This window comes from Copidosoma floridanum, unplaced genomic scaffold (genome assembly GCF_036245765.1).
Source record: "Copidosoma floridanum isolate Cflo_tuat_1 unplaced genomic scaffold, Cflo_Japanese_pri ptg000028l, whole genome shotgun sequence".
NCBI classification, from domain to species: Eukaryota; Metazoa; Arthropoda; class Insecta; order Hymenoptera; family Encyrtidae; genus Copidosoma; species Copidosoma floridanum.
Window position 1 is genome coordinate 7,240,664 of NW_028321905.1, and position 13,524 is coordinate 7,254,187.

At 32.8% G+C, this 13,524-nt stretch overlaps 1 protein-coding gene across 1 annotated transcript in view; it reads right to left on the bottom strand.

The window, feature by feature from the left end:
- The window catches only part of LOC106643507 (troponin C-like), a 314,737-nt gene extending 301,649 nt beyond the window's left edge, over positions 1-13,088 (bottom strand). The window contains exon 1 of the mRNA XM_089595805.1: positions 13,052-13,088. The gene's annotated coding sequence lies outside the window, so the exon portion shown is untranslated. The remainder of the gene's footprint in view (positions 1-13,051) is intronic.
- Between the last annotated feature and the right edge of the window lie 436 nt (positions 13,089-13,524).

Consider the following 13,524-nt stretch of genomic DNA (forward strand, 5'->3'; position numbering starts at 1 on the left):
TAAGCTTCACGAAGCTCCTCAACGATTGAATTCATGTCATTAGGGTGACTAAGATTACCAGCTGATTTTTCTGCCACTAGTAATCTTAGCCGATTGACCAGCTCATTAGGGTCGTCCCAGTAAACGTAGTCCATTTGCATGTTCAGCCTAGCAATTTTAAATGAAGGTGTGGACCCGCCTTTCTTTTTTATTTGCGTGAGATTCAATAATGGAGCCATAATATCATCAAATTCATTACTATTGTATGGACGAATCGTCTCATATTTGTTAAATTTTCTTTTATGTGCACTGGATGTTTCCAAGATTTGTTTGCATTTAACTAAATTATCTGGTGTTATGTGCTTTTAATCAGGATGCTTTTTTATAAGTAACTTCATTCATCCATTAGTCATTGGATATCTTAGATTCTTTATTTGAATTTGATTATTTTTGAAATATATAGGCGAATCACCAAGTATATGTTGTCCGTTTTTTTTCCTCTCTTATCCTATAAACTCGATCCAGTTCTGATTCCATTTTTATCGATGTTATGCACAGAATTATCATCGTCACTTTTTTTTAACAACGGTATCATAGTCTTTGATAGTATCATTCGACGAAAAAGTATCTTCTTCATCATCACTGTTACTATTAACTGATTGGAACATTTAAGCGTTGGTATTATTAATTTTTGACTTAAAAGGCTTGAAGCATTTTTTAAGTAAAGATTCAGAGCTAAGTGGCATGTTTTTGACTTTCTCTGTGTCATCGATAGTTTTAAGAGATGGATCAGTAATAAGCTTGAAAGTCTCTCCAATCTGCTTTTCAAAATTTTTTTTTCCTGACTTTAACAATGGATGCTTACGTCGAACAGCTTTTCTAGCTTTTTCAACTTGTCGAAGAACGTCTTTTTCCTTACGAAAAGTATCCATGTTGATCACTTGATGGTTAACAAAAGACTAATACGCACTTAATAAGTATGAATTATATTTATAGCAAAAGAATCAAATCCTCTTCTACGTCTACCATTATCAACATCTCTTTCCTTGTCTATTACGACAAATCCATGTTTTCCAACTCTCCAACAGTTTACACATAATTTTTTAAATTCATTGTACGTCATATCAGTAAAACATAATCATTATAGATGTGCTTCAAATTCATGTCATTTTGTCAAAATGGTACCAAAAGGTTTAAATTATCTCTGACTAAGTGCTTTAGAACTTGAGCATAGGATTGGCATAGATAAAAGCAGTCAACACTTTTGTGACGTCTCATGCAGAAAATGACTCTCACATTATTTTGTTTTTCACAGGCAATATCGTCAGATATCATTATGGAGTTGGGTAGTACCTTATCTGGAGATATGACTGATTCATGATCGCTGTATGAAAAACACTTTACATCATCTATGGGCTTCAACAGTTGTTCTACAAATTCATACTTTGGCTGATTCAGTGACTTTGAGTATAGATGAACATTTTCAAATCTCAATCCGTTGGGGTAAGTAATTAAGGCCAGCAAGCTGCTTGTTTTTCCACAGTTTGACGGACCACAAAGAACAGCTCTTATCGTATCGGGTTGCAAATCACCATAGCGTTAAATCTTTTTATTTTGCTTAACAATCCCGTCGAAATTCACGACAGAAAGTTTTGTATTCTGATCTTCAAAGCTCATGTTTACTGTATGCTGACTCAACTGAGACTAAAACATGATACTGTAAATGGTTTGCCTTTATGTTTTCAAATTAATAGGTCGTCGTATCTTCTAATCTTGCTTATCAGTTTGTTGAAATTTATGACAGGAAGTTAAATATTCTGTTCCCCGGAGCTCGTGATGACTGCATGCTGAAATATAAAACTATAAATAGTGCTCTACATATATTTCCGAGCTCATTCATCGTTAAGCACTTGGAATGTAATGATCATTCTTCATCATTCACATTCATTCACACACTTATCAATAAACTGCCTATAGAGCTGCACGTACCAAGATATCAATATTGTGGACCAGGCACTAAACTAGCTAAGAGATTAGCTCACGGAGATCCGGGTATCAATCCATAGGATCAGGCGTGCAAGCAACATGATATAGCCTATTCTCAGGATCGAAAAAATATTACAGCAAGAAACACAGCTGACAAAATTCTCGCTGAAAAGGCGGGGCAAAGATTCAAAGCCACAGACGCTAGTTTAAGGAAAAAAGCTGCTGCTTTTACTATTACCGTTGCCATGAAATTAAAATACAAACTTAGCATGGAAGCATTGCCTAGTAGGAATTCTAGTAAAGTGAGTAAGAACAAAATGAAGCTGAAGAAAACTACTTTAAAAAGCTTAATTCAAAGTGCTTCAAAGTCCATGATTTCTAATCGAAGTCCTCGAAAAGCTAAGTTGTGGTTAATGCAAAACATGAATTAATTCTTACAAGATCAAGAGATGATGTTAGTGCCGTTACACAAGTACCTGAAAATCAAATCTTCGAAAAGTATAAGCTTAAATTGACTTAGATCCAGTGGCTTGTGCCTTACATAACTGCATCAGACAGATGAAAAATTCGTTTGCTTGATGTTATTGCATTATTGCAAAAGACAAGCCTATTTCTATGAGTTTCCGCAATTGGGAGTTGTATGAGTATCCTCTTTTGCCAAAAACTTCTAGTTATGTGTGGACTGTCAAAACTTTCAATGAGTTGGAAAAGCCTCGTTTTGTTATTTTGGGCTTTCAGAATAAGCAAGAAAATTATCCTGCTTTTAATGCCAGTCTCTTTGATCACTGTAATATCAGCAATGTAAAGCTTTTCTTAAGCTCACAGTACTATCCTGATAACAATCTTAATCTTGACATCAATGAAAATTAGTTTTCAACATCATATATTATGTATAAGAATTTTTAAGCCACTTATTACGGGAAAGAACCAGAACCTATGCTAAATAAAAAAGATTTTTGCCTCTTATCGTAATTGACTGCTCTAAGCAGAATGAAGCTTTGGAATGCCCGCCAGTGGACGTGCGCTTGGAGTTTGAAGCATGAGAGAATTTTCCGGAAAATGTATTTGCTTACTGTTTCATTCTACACGATCGCATCGTAGAGTACAATCCCATTAGTGGTGACGTGAGAAAACTTGTTCAAGCACGTATATAAAATAAAAAAAAAATAAAAAAATACTAGCAGTGAAGTCAGTCCTTATTATGATGGATTACAAGGTGGATATGCAGGGCTTTAAGAAGCCTGGCAACGATTATGTGCTTAAAGAGTTGGCGATTCTTCCACTTTATGGAGCTGATGAGCCTTCAGTATTTCTCTTTAAGCCGACATTTTCTTATTGCAAACTAAATGATAAATACAAACGTGAAAATTTATGGCTTGAGCTATCCTATCATGGATTAGATTGGCAATCAGATGTTATCGATTACACAGAAATTGGTAATGTTCTCCTGGAGAGTCTCAAAGATGCTAAGAAGATTTTTGTGATTGGAGAAGTAAAGAAAAGGTGGCTAGAAAGGTTTTATTTTCAATTTAATGATATGGTTGATTTTCCAGAGTTGGAACTCCCAACATTAGCTACTGCATGTCCTCACCATAATGGTGCGTATAGATCTATACAATGTCAAACGACTGAGAAAATTCTACTTTAAATGGAATGCGAAGATGTCACAAATTTTGAAAAAGATGTATAGTAAAAACTCAATGAAACTGTATTTTTTTTGAAATTATGTCATTAATAAATGTATTGAATTATATTATTGTTATTATTCATGTAGTTCTTTTCTCAAAACTAGCTTAAGATTAAATTATTAAGAACCGATGATTCATTCTGATAAAACACACACATACACTTGCGCAGTGCCTACACTTACGTGTATATAAGCTAATTTCGGTGCAGAGTGCTGCTTAGTTCCTAACGCAGCATCAAATGCGATGAATACGCGTTTATATCGCAGTTAGTACGACGCTTTTGAGCTGCAAAATAAAAATGGATTTTTACGAGGATTATGTTATTGAAATTGGGGGCTTTCTCGACGCTTTTCGACAGTTTTTACCAAAAGAAGTGGGTGTGGTGTCACTTATGAGACCAGCAATCAGTCATTGGATTGTGTGGCTCCCATGCAATTTTTCCACCTTACCTATGGATGTGCGTAAAAACAACGACTTTTAGTCAAAGCGAGTGCATGGACTTCGCTGGTTCGTGGGTAATTGTTCCATTAAAAAGATATAGCAACATTTGTACACTGTAGCAAAAATGCAAAATGAATCGACCATAGGGTGTACTGTGATTAACATTCAGCAGTATATGGTGCCATCGCGTCACATTCTTAATATGGAATATTTAACAAAAGCGTTAATGTGTGGTACTCATTATGTACAAAAAAGTCTACGTAGAAAACAATATTGCGCACTTAGTGAAGCTCATCAAATAAAATTGTGGCTTTGCTCTTTAGTGAAAAGTAGCATTGAACCAGACTCAGAATGTTTTTTAGACGAGCTTAGTAGTTATAAGAAGAAATTTTCTAAAACGCTTCTTAGTTGGGATACTGTTGATGGAATTTATGCTAAAGATACTGATACTGATAGTGACTCTGGAACTAATACTAACGTTGATCTCAAAAACGATGACCGTGTGTAGGCAAAAAAAAAGAATAAAGTAAGTATAAAATTTAAGATTAAAAAATTAAAGTACATCTTTCCATGTTATAGTACGAAGAAATAAGCGCCGTCTTATAAGGTAATAAGAATTTGCGTATTGCTCCAGTTTTTCTGTGACGATTGAGCAGTCAACATCAACAACATGGGTCCGATCTTTAGCAAACCAAAATATGAGAGCCTCAGTAAGGAGAAGGAAAAGGAAGATAAAAATAGTCGAAAATCTCTTATAGAAAAGCACGTTGAGGCATCTCAACCAAAAGTGGAGGGAAATTATTATTCCGAAAATATTTGCTCTTATCCAAATGAAGATGAATATATGTTGGAAAAAAATTAATAAACATGGAATTCTTGTGTATTTTTTTTTAAGCTACCAAAAATATATGTGTATTAAATTTAAAGTTTTGTTATTATTGAAACTCATTTACATACTATCCTAAGAATCTCAAATTCAAATTCATAAGCTGGCTGAATTCCTTAGCAAGGTACTGCATCAAGTAAGCCAACGTTGGTCGCAGTTATACTGGATCCCCAATCCGCTTTTTCCAATAAGATTTGCTCTCCAACAACTTGATATGTCCGCTCTTGAGGGGAACCAAAAAAACAACGATTACGCTGAGACTCCTTAATAATGAGTGAAAGAAAAAAATAAAACAACATCCACTGATAAGAAATACACGTTCATGCTTGATCATCTTCCTCTCGCGCTGTACGTTGGGCTTGTCACCTACACCTTTCAGACCCATCCTGATGCCGTTGGAGCTTGATTCGCGGTCGGAAAGAAAGGGAGCCGTCAGTACCATCCAACGTAGCAGCCCAGAAAAGGCCTCTTCCCCTGACGTTACCACCCGAGTAGTCCTCGGTACCCACCGCCCCCACTACCTCTTCTATGCCACCAGTGCCTCTCCTCCCACCGCCCGATCAGTTTCTCCCCCCACCACTTCCTCTCCTCTACCCACAGCCCAATTATAGCAAGAGCCTCTTTCCCCACCACTACCTCAGGGGGGAGCTGGGGGGGTGCCAGAGCCGCCATGGCTTACCTACTTGTAAGCGCGAATCTGAACGTTTATAATTTATATTACTTGTAAAATTAATTATTTTCGGCATGACTCATTATTAAATCATCAGATAAAAAGTAACTTGGTTATTGATTATGTTTCTTTTCTTAATTAAAATACTCTAATTACTAAATTATATAGAGTATTTAAAGTTTTCAAAAATTTTGATTGATGGAAATATAAATTTTACTCTGATAAATAAATTATATACCAAGCAAAAATTAAATACATAACGGATGACAAGGACCTTACAAGGACGAAAGATTAAGAGACGAATAAATTACGACTGGATAAATTGAAACAGTAGGTCAACGCCAGCTCGGCGTACGATATACCAACACCTCTCTTCGCATACCGTTCGCGGAAACCTAACACCACAACGCCAAAACAACGATTTAAAAGTAAAGCATACTGTAATTAAGAGCAAATAAGGCCCTTGGGCTGACGGCTAGATCCTGACGAATAAAAATTAAATTTATTTGTTTGTAGAACGAATCTACGAGTTCTGCCCTTTACTTTGGAGTTCGGACGTAACAAATTGGCATCCCTTGTGGGAAACTAACCTTTTTGTTTTACTTGAAGTATGCTTTAACCTAACCCAAGTTTGTTCATCATTTTTTTTTTCTTTATACATATTTTTTTTCTTTTCTTTTCTATTCTCAAAATTTTTCCATAATGGATAATACACTTGAGGAAATAAACAAGATAGCTAATGTTGCTACAAGGATACAGTTACTTGAACAATACCATAGGGCACGGGAAGCCGAAAAATCACTTGAATTCCTTGAATTATCACGTAACGTGGCTCTAAATAACTCAGCTTTACGCATAAATCAAGCTGCTCTACATATACCTATATATAGTAGACAAAATACACTACTCAAAGATTTCTTACAAGATATTAAAAACGTAGGTCCCTTATCTTAAATGCGGAAGAACCTATGTTTTCCGGAACAGTCATCTCTAGGCTAAAGGGTAGAGCTAAAAGGTGTCTAGACGGATTAACAATAAATACATTAGACGATCTTATAAACCATTTGAAGGCACACTTTGCTTATTCTTAAACTTACGCTCAATACATCACCGATATCAATAATTCTCAGACGAAACAGAGAAAAAGTGTTCGGGAGTTTCACGAAAGAATCTCCTAACTAATTAACCAAGGCGCTACATCAGCAAAAATAGAAGCCGCTTCCAAAAATATTTCTGAAAATCAACAGCCTGATTCAAAATTATATCTAGAAATGGTTGGTCGTAAAGCATTTATGTGAGGCTTACCCGATGGATTCGAGGCCAACATGGACGGCTGGTTCCTGACAAATAAAAACTAAATTTATTTGTTTGTAGAACGAATCTACGAGTTCCGCCATTCACTTTAATGTTCGGACGTAACAATGTCACGTAACCTGTGTACGAGTAATTTTACAACTAAAATAAAGTATCGAAAAATTTCTACTAAGAATGATAATGATAAAAATAAGAAATCTGGGCTAAAAAACTTTGTCGATAAATATTCAACTTACAAAGGATTTTGTCCTAAAAATAAGGGTTACGAAAACGTAAAAAAACAATTACATTAAATATCATAATAGGGTAATTCTTTTACAAATTCAATGAATTTTGACCTTTATCTCTCTGATTTGGCTAAAAATTTTTTTCCAGTTTCTCTATTGAAAAATAATAGATACATTTACAAGGAATTCTTCTTTTATCGCCTATTCTTGATATTATAAGTTAAAACAAATTTCACAATAGTGGTTGGAGACTTGTTTGAAACAGTGTGTATCTGCGAATCCTCAAAAGCTACAAAACTTTTATCTATGCCACTTTTGTAGCTAAAAAGTTGAACTTAAAGAAAAAAAAAAAAAAAAAATCAACAGTTATATTGTTATTTACAATTTTATTATTTTAATTGATTTTTAACTATTGCCCTTAATAAAAATCAAGTTTTTATTATTACCATCGTATTGTGCTTCAAATTTTACGTGAAAATCAAAATATATAGACTTTTTAGTTGATGTTGTTAAAATAATAATTTATGTAGCGCGTAATGGTGAAAAAAACTGTTTTTTTAGTATTAAATGATATCGGTACCTTGTGTCAAAAAAAATTAAATACAAAAGTCTTAGATCATTAAAAGATCTACAACTTTTGTATTTTTCATTTGTTAGTATAACCTCACAATTTTGTATTATAATGCAAAAAAGTGAGGAATCACCATTTTATCATTTATTAAAAGAAATTTCTTACTTGTAAAACGAAGATGAGCAATAATAACTAAGAAAATGATATTTTATTGAATTAATTAAAATGTGTGATAAAACGCCAAGTAAAGATAATGATTGCTTAATATTTTTTTGTAGATGTAACAAAACTTTTATGTACAAATAAAACTTTTTAAAAAGTCTTACAACAAAGTTATATCACTTGAAAATTTTCACAATTTTTTTTTTCGTGCAAAGAAAACAGCTTTGCTTTTAATTTTTGACGGAATAGTGGAATCATGCTTTAATATTTCAGCAATCTCTTAATCCTTGTTGCTCTCAAAAATCTCTTTGACACTAATTTTTTTTTTTTCTTCGTGATCATCATTTGTGGAATAACGACAAGAAATATTTGGACATAATTCTGTTGCCCCATCAAAAAGTTTTCGCGGTGTTTGAATGGGATTGTTAATTCTCTGAAGACTTGCTCTGGCAGCTTGTCATTTTACAGTCCCGCCTATTTTTTTGCATGGCCCCTTTTCATGTGAAGTGGGAAAAATGCCACTCTGCTGCTATTTTGAAGTCTTCAAAGTAACAAGCAAGAATAATAAAGTTCTTGTGATTCTTAGACTATCCACGCACCGTCAGACATGTAAATTATTTTATGAACACATGGTGAATTTATTTATATAAATTCAATCAAATGCTATTGATATAGATGTACATCAATAGTGTCGTGATGTAGGCATTCAGAAATGTAAACAAAACTTGAAAACTTTAATTTATCTAAGTCATTTCTATAATAAATTTAAAATGCGTGTACGATTGCCTAATCATTGTTCTAATGTTTACCCTGAACTAAATTTTAAATTTCAAGGAAATGTGTCCTCAACTTTTTTATAAGACCACGATCAAAAAATACTCCAAATTTTAATGTTAGGAACGCGGTTGGCCGAAGTATTGAAATTTTCTTGCAAAGCACTTATTATAAAGGACTTGTCGTCATCTACTTAAAGATCATCTAAATTATCTCAGCTCAAATTACAAATTTTTTTATCAATTACGGACGATATTTGTTTTAATTTTTTTACCAATTACCTTTTCGACGATAGTTTTTGTTTTTTGATGGGCGAGGATCCGAAGAAGCCTAATCCTTTGTTGGAAAAATCCACTCGTTTATTTGGCAAAGATGGATTATCTTCCAAAAATCCAGGTGTACCGTCACTGCTCCCAACTTTTATATTAGATTCTTCACTCGAAGAGTCCTCCTTCTGTAGCGTCTAAAAAAAAGATTATACTAAAACATCAACATAAAATTCTACGAGAGGTTAGGTATGTCCAAACTTAATATAATACTTATAATATTGTACGTACCAATTCTGCTAGTTCGTTTTCACTCTGTCTTGTATCTTTTTTTTTCAACTTTGATAACTTCAAGCGGCAAAAAAAAAAATTCTTTGTTGTGATGCATCTGACGACATTGCCAAGCCCAGTTTTAAAAGATGGTTTTTATTTACTGTCCTCAAATTAGAAGTGTTTGTTGTTAGATGTTTTTGATTAAAAGGATTAAAACATCTGTCTGATCGATAACTAGTATTTTGCATTTTATGTGCCTCTTTCCGTGGCATTGTTACAAAGTAAAAAATATTTAACTTAAAATTACAACGAGTGAAAATATGTCTTAGTAGAGGACCAAACTAAACGCACAGCTGATTCAAAAGCCAACAAACTTGTTGTACGTGGAATGTACGCGAGCAGCGTGGGTAACACTTTGAATCTTAGATCGTAATGTATGCAGGCTTCTCCGCAAAATTTTAAAATCCCCAAAAATCAGAGAGATAAAACAATTTTTTTTATGTTAAAGCAGACAATTATTAAAATAATGAAAAAACAAAGTAGCAATAAAAAAATTTGAAGAACAAAAACATTTTTCGTGTTTATGTTACGTCGAGCATTGTTATTATTATTTTTTGTCTGGTGCTTAATTAATCTTTCTCTTTTCTTTAATAAAAACTTGTTTTTTATTATTTAGGAGATAAGATGAAAAACAAATCTCTCATGATATAATATTAATGAAAATTCATACAAAATAAAATAAATTTATTTTTACTAAGTAAATGATAAAATGGTGATTTTTCGCTTTTTTGCATTACAATACAAAGTTTTAAGGTTATACTGAGAAATGGTAAAAAAAAAGTTGTAGATCTTTCAATTATCTACAACTCTTACTATTAACTTTTTTTCATACGGGGTACAGATATAATTTAACACTTAAAAACAGGTTTTCTTACTATTATGTGCTACATAAATAAATATTTTAACAATAACAATTGAAAAGTCTCCACATTTAGAAAATATAATTTTTACGTAAAATTTGATGCAGAATACGATGGTTATAATTAAAATTTGATTCGTTTCGGGGGCAATGATTAACAATCAATTAGAACAATTAAATTGTTGATAACAATATTAATTTATCGATAATGCAAGATTGAACATGCATATTCATTGCACACTTTTCATGGACTACTTTTGCCCTGAGGGTTCTCAAAATAGAGATGTCAGGACTTTACTAACGTTGATGGTATTTTAATACTGTCTTGCTGATTTATCTTCTCTGAATGGTCCTCAAATACAAAAACCTTACAAGCAATGGTCAATGTGCAACATGAAAAAGTTGTAGCACAAGTTTATAAGACTTTTTATCGTAAAAACTTGGTGAGAAAGTATTATTCATTGACTATCACTATTTACTTATACGATCTCAAGCTATTTTAATAAGCATTAGTCAGCTTTATCTGAACAATAATTTTTCTGCGAAACATACAATCATCTCTGGTGATGTTAACTGTATAACAGTAATCACTTTCTGTCTTAAGAAATTGGACTTATACAGTTTGGAATTGCAGAGAAAATATTGAAACTAGCTTTGCATAAAGTTATGTAAACATCAGTATCATAGCGCTGTTAATTATAAGTAATTGAGGCTCTTTTTTAAATAGCATTATTCGTAAAGTGTAAGTTAGTAGTTTATTTTTTTAATAAATACATGTTAACACTCTTTATCATTGCATTTTATAAACAAATGTAAGAGGCACACAACCTACTACTTGTTATGCAATAAATTTGCAAAAGTAAGTTTCTTCATGGAAATACGAATTTTACTTCTTCTTGTTACTCAAAAGTACAAAATGTTCATAGATCCAAAGCAATATTAATTTTTTGTTAAAAGTTAGTAGATACTAACCGATAACGAAGAATTTTTGTAATATGAGAGATTACTCCATAGAAATATTCCCATACAGTGAACAAGAGCTCCAATCTTAAGATATTGGACAAGAGAGAGATGGAGTAAACTATTGGGATTTAGTTCTCTGTCTCTTACTAATCATTGTAGTTGGCTTAAATGAGTGGGGTCTGTTCAGGAACCGTGCTAGAGCAAATCATGGGACTAGGCTTAGCAAGTATTGGATCCACAACTTTCACTTAGAGTCAGCTGTAACCCTGGTTTACTCTATGCTTATATCTCTATGTTTTATTCAGAGAAATTGTTACTTACGTAAAGTGTGGATTGGCCAGGTTATGAGCTATTAACTTAACCAAGTAGTAATTAGAAACAGTCGTGTCTAGAGAGTTTAAGGTAGTGTCAGAGCTTCCACGTGAGTTGTTGCTATGTTTTCTGTACGACTTCTATCAACATGTAGCTCAGCATTGTCACGCTAAAATGTTATTTAGTCTTACTTTATAGCATACTTGCAATATCAAAGCTCGAATACTTGACTTAGTTGTATTGATTGTTGTTGATAACAATCTGCAGTAACAGTTTCGTTAGAATAAGGTTTTTGTAAAGCTATTTACACGAGCTGCAAGGCATTAGCTCCTTATTATAAATATTTGGTTTGACTATTGTTGTTAATGCGTAGCAAGACTTACCCCAAGACTATCTGCTTTCCAAATTATCGTAGTAGATTTACTTGTCATCTTTTGTCGTTGTTTTATACAAAAACTTTCTTTAAATTTTGTTTATTGAGCAGGTGTTATAACTGATAAAATGGCGTGTAATAACTCTCACCTGAAGTGAATGTGGGAGTATATTTTTTTATTTTTGAATCATACCCGTGTTTTATATAACAATTTAAAATCCTATGTTTAGCTACTCATAACGTATCAGCAATCTTTTCTGAAGTTCCGTATTTGCCTCAAATAGTGATCATGCCATTTAGTGGAAGCATTTTTTTGGTTTAAGCCAAAAAGCATGGCTACCTGCAAATGCTGCATTATTATCACATAAACTGGCATGCTTAGAATACAGAAATTCCCAGTTATGTACACTTCAGCACAATGATTTGTACTCATAAGTTAAAAAAATAATAACGCTTTTATGTGTATGTCATGAAAAAGTATATCAATTTCTTAATCGCATAAGCACACGTGTGTATAAGTGAGCGCGTGTGTAATAAATATCATCTAAAGGATCTGTCATACATTCTCAAGTAATAAAAAAGTTTTGTTTGAAAATGTAAAAAATGTTTTAAAGCGGAAAATATACAAAAGACCATGCAGGTGCGACAGTGTACAAGGGCACCCGTATCTAACTGATCATTTTATATACTTAAGTAAAAAGGTAAAAGTTGACATTAGCATTCTTTCATCATTGGAAAACTGTTACTACTAAAGATAAGGATCCTAACTTAGTAGATTATCGTTCTATGTTCAAGTTATATAAGTCATAAGAAATTATTATTTCACTAAGAAAAAAATGTCTTATTAATGTTACATTACGTCAATAGGGCAAAGTACAAACATGAGCGCGCGAAGGGCGCGATTGTTGTACGTTGGTGCTCGAGTCGCATTAAATGTTTTTCTTACTGAGAGTGCTAAGTGTAATTTTGTGATTGTGGACACACTTTGCGCCCGGTAAATCACTTTGGGCCGGGAGGGTGCAAAAAACTGTTTTGCCCGTAGGCCCAAAGTGATTCTAAGGGTGCGAAGGGTGCAAACCACTTAATTATTATTTAGTGTACACCACTGCTTAAAAATATGCTTACTATCCAAAGAACCCTTTTTTCTATATTTGACGGAAACTTTTTCTCCTTGCATACCTAAGCTTTTATTGTTTTTCTTAGTTAATTTGCAAACTAATACAAAAAAGTTATTCAATCGTACTTACGTGCTATTTGATCTTTTGTCAGATCCTCCTAAAAAAAAAGTTTTATGCATCATTTAAATCTACAATTAAAAAATAGTTATATAATACAGTAAATGAAAATATGCTAAAAAACTAGTTTTAGGTGTATATTATACATAAAAGATTGTCGAGCAACGTATTAATCAATATTAAGTAATAATACGAAAAAAAAACTTTAATTAAGGGTCCAGTAAACAGTAAGTTTGTATTGCAAGTATTGCTTCTATTGTATCTTAACACAAGCAATATTTTTCTTATGTTGCTTATATCTTAAGACTTACATCAATAATTCATAATTTTGGATTTTCAAGACATTGATTACATATTATAATATCAGCTAGTTTAAAGGACTAAGATAAGAAGTTCTATGCAGTATGTATATATTAATATCCCTAAAAAAGTGACGAATTAAAATACTTTTTGATTCATTATTATTATCGTCATTGTCTTTCTCG